The sequence below is a fragment of the Leuciscus leuciscus genome (assembly GCF_965113295.1).
Source record: "Leuciscus leuciscus genome assembly, chromosome: 7".
Lineage (NCBI taxonomy): Eukaryota > Metazoa > Chordata > Actinopteri > Cypriniformes > Leuciscidae > Leuciscus > Leuciscus leuciscus.
In genome coordinates this window covers 26,014,669-26,026,335 of record NC_138731.1, presented here as the reverse complement: position 1 = coordinate 26,026,335, position 11,667 = coordinate 26,014,669, and positions in this window count along the sequence as shown.

Here is an 11,667-nt window from a genome sequence, read left to right as displayed (position 1 = left end):
AGCTCATTAGACACCTGAAACCAGTCGTTTCTCGTCACTCAGATGAGATGAGAGGAGATGATATGAGTCTGCTGCCGGTAAGAGAGCGGCCGCGGGTCCAGGAATAGAGCCGCTGCTCATTTGTTCCTGAGCGCATCTCATATTACCATCATTTCTCATATTCTGCCCTTTATGGATGATTATTCACCAAAATCTGCAATGACGCTGAAATAAAAGTGGCTGTTTGGACAACGCTGGCCTTCAGATTCCCTTAGCTTTCATCAATTTTTACACTCCTCCAAGTCCCTCTATAAAAGGGAATGGGATTCCATAATTTTAGATTCATTTAATACTTTGGGAGAATCTGTTTTCCTATTAAGATGAAAATATGTGAGTGGAGAAAATGAAGAAAAAGACCTGAAAGTTCCAAAATTAGTCCCAAAGGAGATCCAACAGGTCTGTAAGTACAAGTTTATTTCATTTTAAAATGACTAAGAATATCATTGAGGTGTGGTTGTGTTCGCCGCAATAATTTCTCATTTGTTGTTTATGTTGTTAATCATGTCAGCTTGGTGTTTTAAATGTGTCATTACAAGTAGTTTTGAATGGAAACCACCAGAGGGCGCTTAACATAGTTTGAGAATTAATAGTAATAGTGTCACAACAAGAGAACTGTTATAATCTTGCATTTGTGTTTGCCGTAAGCCCTGGCTATATGAAAGGTATATTTTACCAAAAAATTAAGATTTCGTCATCATTTATTAACCCCCCCCCCCCCCCCCATGTCTAAACGTATGATTTTCTTTCTTCCGTGGAACACAAAAGAAGACCGTCTCAATCACCATTCCCTTTTATTAGATGGAAAAAGATGCAATAAAAGTGAACGGTGATTGAGGCTGTCAGGCTCAATTCTGCAATGATTTTGAATTTAACAGAAGAAAGAAAGTCATAAGGGTTTAAACATGCTAGAATGTTAATTATTGAATGAATGTCCCTTGAAGTTCTACTTGTCTTGCTTTCCTCAGAGGAGGGCACTGTTGTACTTCCATCCTAAAGAAACCACTCTTCAAGTCTCTTATGGATTCATGTCTCACAGAGCAGAACACTTTCCCTTTCTCCTTCACTTGTTTCTTGTGTATTTGACTTTATGAGGCTTTTATTTTGACAGCACTCTTTTAAATACATAAATATTTCATACACATAGATCCTCCCACAGCTGTTATTATATGCTCTTTCAATGCAGGTCTAACTTGGCACGGCAAATAGGACTCTGAATTTAAATTTAAAGTGGTTAGAAAAGTGCTACATTTGAATTAAACTACGTTAATGCATTTTCAAAAAGGGTTTAAGAGGCTGAATTAAAGTGGTTAGTTCTAGTGAATTTGCTGGATCTTAGTGTGTGGATGAAGGACTGTCACATTGCTATTTGAGTTGTCGGTTATTGGTGGTGTTATCAGGCAGTTTGGAGGGGTCGTCTGCTAAATGAGGAGGATGGAAAGATAAACAAAGCTAGTGTAACATTGCTGACAGATAATAGACACACAGAAATGCCCTGAAGCAACATGAATGGATTTAAAATGAACCTTGAATAACGTCAATGACAAAGCAAAATAAACTCAACCTGTGACATAACAGTGACAGCTTCAACTTCTGCTTATGTGCAACATTAGTTTTCTTTAAAAAAGACAGCATATGACGTAGCCTGCACTAAAGGATTGGGGTCAGTATGTTTTTTTTAAAGAAATTCATCATTTTAATCCGCAAGGATGCATTAATTTATTAATTAATTTAGATTTGCCATCAGAAATAAATTATATTATAATTAGGGGATATATATATATATATATATGTTTTTACTGTATTTTGATCAAATAAATGCAGCCATGCATAAGAGACTTCTTTCAAAAACATAAAAAAAATTGTACTGAGTGCTGACCCCAAACTTTTGAACAGTAGTGTATGAATGTGCAACAGATGAATTTTCACTAGCATTAGAATAAATGTGCTGCTAAATCAATTTGCAGGGTATTCAGAATATCTGAACCTTGACATTGACTATAAACCAATCATATCAAATATGACATATGTTTTAAAATACTGCATTATAATTTAAGAAAGAGCCCAAGGTCATGTTTAGTTACATTCATCCAGCAGTTCTATATCTTTCTCTATAGTTTTTTGATAGTATGAATTTGCTGGAAGATATGATAATTGCCCATCTCTGGCTGAGATCTGCCACACCTGAAAGTTCAAGACCTTTTGTGTCCCTCTAAAGAGAAGCTTTCACACTGCTTAAAAACCTGGGGCCACAATTTCACAGTCAGACCATCAGGAGTGGGTCTCCTTTTGACAACTCTCAGTTTTTCCTCATGTGACTTTAATCACATTTCACAGCTCGTTTTAAATGAATCATTTACATGCAAGAACACTATTTGCTGGCTTTGATTACTTGTGTGCTCTTGTCAAAGTGATTGTGGGTTATTTTTGAATTTCGGGAGACTTTTCTTTTTTTTTTTTTAAAGAAAGACAAGTTTTACTATACAGGAGCAGAATTTGTTGAGAACCAGTATGCTGCCACAGTATTTATTCACATAAACTGAACAGTGAATATTTAGATAAACTGTGACGCAGCGCCGTTGCTAAACTTCATTGACCCCTTGTCAAATTTGTATGTCCTCCACAAAGATAGTAAAATCACAAATCATCTACAGGAGGTTTCTGTGAGCGTTAACTCAGTATACTATAAAAACAAATATATTTAAAATTAGCTAACAAATGTGAACCTGGATCACAAAACCAGTCATAAGTAGCACGGGCATATTTGTGGCAATAGCCAACAATACATTGAATGGGTCAAAATTATAAATCTTTCTTTTATGCCAAAGATCATTAGGATATTAAGTAAAGATCATGTTCCATGAAGACATTTTGTAAATTCCCTACCGTAAATATATAAAAAAATTATTTTTGTGAGTGAATGCAGCACAGTCGCGAACATAAATGGAGAACTTTAAAGGCGATTTTCTCAATGTTTCGATTTTTTTACACTCTCAGATTCCAGATTTTCAAATAGCTGCATCTCGGCCAAATATTGTCCTATCACACCAAACCATAAATCAATGGAAAGCTTACTTATTCAGCTTTCATGTGATGTGTAAATCTCAATTTCATAAAATGTACCCATGTGACTGGTTTTGTCGTCCAGGGTCACAAATAGTAAAACGCATGAAATGATGTAAATGTGAGAAAGTTCCTCAAAAACATGCCAATTCCAAATTAGCAACTCATGACAACATACAAACTAGCCACTCAGTAATTGCTTTAATGGTCTGTCTACTTTTATAGGTTATACTATCACCTTTGAGAACAGCATCAGATAGCTCTCTTTGATGTCTCTCAGCGTCCATATTTCTCATGGTATGTCAGACTTGTTCTTGATGATTTCTACAATGTTACATGGGTTCTAAGCCACCATGATGAAAACCACTTTCATTTTCAGGTATTCTTACCTCATCTGCTATCAGATAAATCATTTGTCAAAACTGTTCACATTGAGGCGCTTTCATGTCAAATCTTCAAATCAGGATATCATGCTTGGCTGACCTTGAAGTCACATATATTAAAAACAAGTGCACATATTTCAGCTCCTATTAACAAAGTCTTTCACATACATTTTAATCGTCTGGCCTTTAAATAGATGCTTTAATCATATTTCCATATGTTAAACACACTCAATGGGAAAAAAGGGGGAAGTTTCTTGAGGGAATCTCTGGAAATCCAGTTAATTTGCTCTCTGGCTAGAATTAAGCCCGGAGCCATCATAAATTACCATTTCATTAAGATTCAGAACCCAAACAGATTTAAATATTCATGGATTCCCTCCTTTCTCTGATTAGATTTTAATTACACGATATCGTCTTAAACAAATGAGGGACGTTCGCATAAAGGAGCTATTTGTTTTGAGGGATAATGAACACCTGAAAGGTAGAGCTGCTTCAAAGAGCAGAAGCATTTATCTGACGAGACACAAAGGGCCCCTCTGAGCCCTGGGTTTTGTCTTGTTTCTGTCAAAGAAAAAAGACAGAAGGAAATATAAAAAAAAAACGACACCCCGAGCACTCTGCGTCACACCTGGTCAGAACCTCCCCAGTTTGTTCTTCAACCCATTCATTCATTCCTTCCTTTTCTCCCTGCCTTTGTTGAAAATTTAATGACCTCTAGTAATTATTCAGAGTGGTGCGATACAGGACTCGTGTACATGATGCTTTATTTTATAATGCAAGTTACACCCATCAGCTTTTCGGCTCTTTCCCCCAATGAGTATTCAGATATTCATGTAAATTTCTCCATTTTAAATTCAAGGCAAGAGAAACATGATGCACCTGTCGTGACCAAGGTTGATGTAGAGGTTGCTGTAGACACGGTGTTTGCAACAGGGTTAAGGGCATTTACTTTCTGTAACCAGAATAGCATTCGTGGTTGCTTTTTTAAAGAAAAATGTAAAATTATATTTTTACTGCCCCACTGTAGCTGATTAAAAAGCTCTGCACGACCATTCGTTCGCTTAATAAAACACCTTTTTCTGGTGTCATATCATATTGTTTTTCAGCCACGATGCTGTGATGTTAAACTGAAAGCAAAGTAATGAATGCTTATCAACTTTTACTGATTACTTTGGTTTGAAGCCAGGGTTCACAAAAGCAATATCCAAAGGTTACAAATAATTGCTGTAATACAGCAGTCCCATCTTACAGTACCATGAATTCCTCTCTTCACAACAGAGATGTCAGCTCCTCACTGCAATGGCCCTCATTAAATTCACTTGCAGGTGAGCAAAGTGTACAATGCTGTGAAGGCATATCAAAGCCACAGTGTGTTTGCCACAATAGTGCTGTCCAAAAATGTGAACGAGCACTTAAATGAGCATGTAGCTTGTTTAGCCCAATATTTATGAAGTATTCACACAGCTGAATGTCCAGGGCGGCCACATCCACCCATTACAAATACAGCACCACTTTCCCAATAAACAAACAAATCGACTGCTCTTTTCCATAAGGCGGCTGTCTTGCCCACCTAGCACTCTTGGTTTCAAGGAATAATAGGCTATGATGAGCGGAGATAAATCAGCTCATTCAGGTAATTGTGCCTTATGGGGATTTCCTGCTTCTGTGTAATGGCCCTCTTAAACACACCGCATAAGATGACCATGGCTGACTCATCAGGTTTGAGCCGACTGCACACATTTTCTTTCTCAGAAAATATCCTCTGCTTGAAACTATTCGACGGTTTTACTGCCCATTGTGTGCTTGGAGAGACTAAATCCTCAGATTCATGCGGAGCGAGTCAGAAGTGTGGAGCAACACTTTGAGTTATATGTTGAGAGGCAGTAATGGACTTTAAAGACTTCAAAGACTCACTGTGAATGAATTGTTAATAGTTTGCATGTGTTGTCTGGGCTGTTTTAGCGCTTGGTTCACTAAAATAATTATGCAACGGAGGTTACAATGCAAACACGACCAAAATATTAGTGCTGAACAGATCGCAATTTGCACAGCTCAGTGATCTGGGTATTAAGTTCTGGAGGATGCAGCAGACTACTGCTATCTGATATACTTAACAGTGACTTTAAAGCATCGCTTCACCACTGTGAGCCAGACACCTCAAACAGGCCTTTAAAATGATGAAAGTGCACTCAAGTACACATGCATCGGTATATATGCCAATTGTGATGCTTTCAGTACATCTTTGGATCGTCATTTGATGAATTATTGCTGCCGTGATCAATAGAAAATGTATGCAAACATCTCACCAGATACAAGGGTAAACTGCTCAAGTTTTGGACCGAGCAAATATTGTTTTAAACAATAAGATCTAATCTGTAATGAAACAAATTTACAGTAGCACCTTATTTTACAGTCCTGTTCACCATGTACATATTATGTACTTATTATAGTAATTACAATAACTGGGTAAACTAAGTACTAACTCTGCACCTACCCCTACCCCTAAACCTAACCTTAACCCATGTAGTTATCTTATATTACCCAGTACTTTCTTAGGTAAATAGGCTTCACTGTAAGTACACGTACAGTAAATGCACATAATATAAAATAAAGTGCAACCAAATTTACATATAAAGGAAGCATGTTTGTTATTAAAAAAATGACACTGATTAAATTTAAATCAAGCACAACGCAATTTCTCACCTGGTTAAGATGATTTGCTGGATTTTTATAAAAAATTTTGTGCTGAGAAAGTGTTTATTGAATTTGAACCTATACATCTACATCATGAATAGATCCATTGTTTGTCTGATGCATAAAAGGTGAACTAAGAAATGTAATTTTGTTAACGAATGTCAAATCAAAAGAATGATGGTCATACAGATTTGTTTTAAATTTAGCTTTAATACTTAGATTTCTGTCCAAGAGTTCTTAGTGGAACTTAGCACCATTCTTCAAGAAGTCAAGTCTACAGTTTTTCTAGCTGAAAATCTGCTTTAAAACATCCATTAGAGCTTCATATCTGGTCATTGGGGAGGTCAGGAAAAGTTATTTTCTCAACATGGTTCCATTGAAACCAAATTCTAAATTCTTAAATGTATTTAGCAGTTTTTATGGGGGCTCCATCGTCCTGGCATATTGGAATATCACGGGCAAACTACGTTAGGAACATATCAGGAACCTGTTCCTGTAAAAACCTCATATTACTTGGCTGAGCAAACATCAGATTTAATGACTTTTCCAAGACAACTGCCCACACCAGTACAGATCCCTCACTACATTTAACACCTAACATCTTTTGTCCAGATGTAAACCTGTCCGGGAGTCTTGGTTACAAATGGTTTCCTTTTTCATATTGTGTTTATGTTATTTCATACATCCTCTCTACTGTCTAATGATCTGTGGTGAGCAGTTTGTTTCCTCTAGAGTGTTAACACTGTATAGGAATGCTGACTCGATATGGAAATTTCATCAGGCTTTTACAAAGTGTCCTTTAAGGACCATTGGCCATTTTTAAGTATTTGCTGTCTCAATATGTTTCTGAAAAGATAATAAAGGACTGCCAGACAAGCACTGTCACTGGCATCCTTTTCTGAGAAGAAAATATCTATACAAGATAACAGGGATTACTTGAACAACTTTTAAGTTGTATTGCATTAAAATACTGTAACAGTACACTGATGCAGGAGACGAGGACTGTGTAGAATATTTTCACACATTTTGCATAATTTGACAAAATTACAGCTTGAATAAAAAGTTGTATTTACTGTACCTTGATTTGTAGTTCAACTGACATTGTTGTCTTCTTGCTAAATTTTAAAGAAAAATAATTAGATAATTAAAATGTTAAATTAAAATCAAACTTTAATAAGGCTTTAATAAACAAACCTAAGTTGTTTGTTGTGGCCAAAATGACTGACACACACACACACACACACACACACACACACACACACACACACACACACACACACACACACACACACACACACACACACACACACACACACACACACACACACACACACACACACACACACACACACACACACACACACACACACACACACACACACACACACACACACACACACACATTCTTGCACATCTATCTTTATGAGGACTTTCATTGACACAATGCAATCTCTAGCCGCTTACCCTAACTTTACCCATCACAACTAAGTGTCTAACCCGAACCCTTACCCTAAACCAACCCTTAACTTAATTATAACCTTATCCCTAAAACCAAGTCTTGACCCTCAAACAGACCTTTAAAGGGGTCTCAGAAAGTGAGGACCGGCCAAAATGTCCTCACTTTACTCTCTTTGTCCTCACTCCAATGGTCTAAAACTCAAACTGCTTCTCACAAAGATAGTTGTACAAGTACACACACACACACACACACACACACACACACACACACACACACACACACACACACACACACACACACACACACACACACACACACACACACACACGCGCACACACACGCACACACACGCACGCACACACACGCACGCACACACACACACGCACGCACGCACGCACGCACGCACACACACACACACACACACACACACACACACACACACACACACACACACAATTGTGTAATTAATTTCAAAGTGAAAGACCAGTTGTGTTCATCTCAGTTGTCCTTCGATCATCTTGATTTAAAAAACAGAACCAAAAAAGATTCATTCCAAAAATTCAGTCCAAAAAAGCTGCTCTCCAGTCTCCACCCACCTGAGTGAGTAAAGTTCTCTGACAGAGGAATCAAAGCACCTTGGTTGTGGATTTAAGTGAGTTCAATAAACATAGCCAGGCCACACTCTCCTGTGGAGCTGCAGAGGGCATCAAGGTCGCACTGAGTCACAGTCATTTTCAAGATGAACAACCTTGTCCTCATGGTCTAAATATATCTGCCGGATTTCCAGTTGTGCAGACCAGCTCCCTCAAGCCACCCCACTAAGGACAGATGTCAGCCTTCTGTGACCCTGTCAGTGACACACAGCTGGATGGGGCGAGCAGATCTGGAACAGTCTCTGCAGTGCAGTGGCTGAAGATGGTATGTTGTTGTGAGCATAATGTCAGTGTGTGATCCCAGCGCACCGATGGCTGAATTCAGAACGAGGAGGGGAAAGTAGGTTAATGGAAATCATAGTGTGCTGTACCTCTCACCTTCTCTTCCTCTCTTTCTCATACAGGTTTGCAAAGACATACAGCGGGGTTCATTATGGCTACATTTAGTCGTACAATCGTCTCAATTTAAATGGAAAATAAACACTCTGCAAAACACAAAGCTTTGAGGTTTACATCCGAGGACACGTGAGGCTGTCTGAAGGCAAAGGAAACTGTCTTGTCAGTGACTTCACAGGCAACGTGTTTGTATGAGGGAACCTCCATGGGAAACTGCTTTTAGACAGACTTCCAATGCACCATAATGTCATGTCTAATGATCAAGAACAATTCAAGTGAGCTTATAGGAGCCTCAGAGGCAGAGCCACACGTTTTTGCATCAGATTAATGGTAGTTTAAAGGTTTACTTTTCCGAAAATTTCGCTGGGGCAAGTTGTTTCGAACTCCAGAAACAAGCTTCAAACGAACTTCGTTTTGGCCTGTTTTAAAAAAAAAAATTTAATGACATCAAACAAGTTTGTTCTTTGATTTCACTTGAAGTAAATCAGGGCCTTAAGCAAAGAATGAAAAAGAACTTGAGTGCACTGAGGCCTTTAGAGATAACCAAGAGAACATTGAATGACTACAATGCTTGTTAGTCATTTTGTATTGGAATCGTAATCTTAAATTAATATCAATGTTGAAAACTGTTGTACTGCTTAATATTTTTGTCGAAACAATGCTTTTTTTTAGGATTCTTTGAAAGTTTAAAAGAACTAAATTAATTTAAAATAGAAATGCTCTTTGCTGAATAAAAGTGTTTATTAAAATAAAAAAATCTTAGTGACTCCAAACATTTGAACAGTATTATATGTGCCCTTGTGATAAACAAGCAAACTTTACACACTTTTTAAAAAGATGAATTGGGAAAGCAGCGCTCTCTATTGAAGCTTTAGCTTTGATATTCAACACATGTGAAATAAAAAGCCTGTCAAGCTTTAAACTCAGTTGGGGACAGTCTTGAGACTTTATTCCCCTCCAGGGAAATGTTATATTTGTAAAATCAAAATATGTTACAAAAGCAATTTGTCTGGCAAGAGCTACCGTATTTCATGTGAAGAGAGATTCTGAATACTCAATCATCAGAAATGTCACAGAGGAGTGTTCTGCTTCAAAAGTGGAAAACTGATGTGCTGATGGCTTCTTTCTGCTCATTTTTGTTTGTTTTATGTTCACTTTTGTATTGTTTTGTTAACAAATCCATGTCTGATTTCAATTCTGCTTGACTTCCTCACAACTGAAAAAAAACTGCATTATTGACATTCTGCTAAATTGCAATATAGTTGCTGTGTAAAACATACTATTCAAAAGTTTAAATACTATAAATAAAATATTCAAACGTTTTAATGTGACTCTTGAAGAAGAAATGCACCCTTTAAAGGGACAATGTGTAGCTTTTTAGGTATTTTATTATCTAAAATCTATATTTTTATTCATAAATATGCCCTCAATGGTGTACAAATACCTATGCCAATGTTCAGAATAATCCTCGTAAACGAAGAATTTATTATCTTTATATACATGGGACGGGTAAGTCCACGGAGGCTTCCATGTAGTTCCGCCATCTTGAAAAACTATAATAGCAGAGAGGGACAAAAAGTACTAGGCCAACGCGTTTCCACAACGCGTTTCGTTTAGAGCCAGCGTCACGTGACTGAAGCCAGCAGAAGCGGAGGAGCAGAGCAGTGAGAGGCGCTTGTCACTGCCGCGGCAAGTTTAAAAGGCTGCACTGCACGGTTATTTATACACCGTTCATTCATACATACATATGAGTCACAGGATAAGGAGTCCTCGTCGTCGAAAAAGTCCAAAATAGATCGTAAAAGGAAACGTGACCGGAGATTACAAAAACAAGGGTTACTGTCAGGATAGCTAATGCAGGAGAAAGCTTTCAAAAGAGACCCTGAAGTTGCCTGCTTTCTTCTCGACAGGTAAGTCAATGTTACAGTCTTAATTACAAGCTTTTTTTTCATTGCTTGGTTGTGTACTTTATTATATAGACAGTCGAACATTTATAGTTAAAAGTTAAACAGGCTCTTTGATGAATAGCAGCTATTGAGTAAAGTAACGTTAGAGAAGGCTCTGATGATGATGATATCTAACAATGCACATACTTCAAAAAATATAACGAGTAAAGAAGGCATTACTACTAATTACCATAGTTAATGTTTTTGACAGTCAGTAGTTCATACTGTAACATTCTTTTTTTCGTTGTTTCAAGTTTCAGTTTGTTTTAAATAACAAACATGTTCACCCGAAGAAAAACTCGAAGTGCTATTATAAGACATCCTGTCATAGCTTTTAGGTACATAACGGCTACCGTAGATGCAACGCGCATTTGAAAAAGTGAGGCGCTGGAGAGCATTATTCGTTTGAATGCAAAATACAATTTCACCACTAGATGGGAGAAATTCCTACACAATGTCCCTTTAAGTCACCATGAAATCAAAATTATTTTTTAGGGATACTGCAGTATTTACTATAAATGATTTATACACAACTTCTTTTTTATTTATTTTTTATGCACCCTCGTAATCTTTAATCAAAATAACTTCCCCTCCCTCTTGCAGCGACATCTTTTCTCATCTCAGATGACATGTTTACTGGCTTGAGGGCGGGACAACCTGTCACTCACATGAGATCACAGTAATAGCAAACTACAATGATCCAACAATCCAATCAATTCCCGATGGACAAAATCAAGTCTCGTCCTAGATTCTTTCTTGTTCGAGAAGCTGTTTCACTCGGACATACCTCACAATAGGGAAGAAAAGTCTATCGCTACATCCGTTTCATGCCGACTTTAAAATACACATACACAGAGCATTGTTGCACTAACCTTAGGGCAGGTCTTACAGTTCACTTCAAAATGACCTCCAGGTGTTTTTTAAGCATATGGAGTGTCAGGTTTGCTGGATCACCTCTGGCTTTCTGTTGTGCTGTGAAATAGACAGTAAAAATAGCTAAAGGTTCTCCCAATCTCCTGTGGAAGCAGATTCTGAAA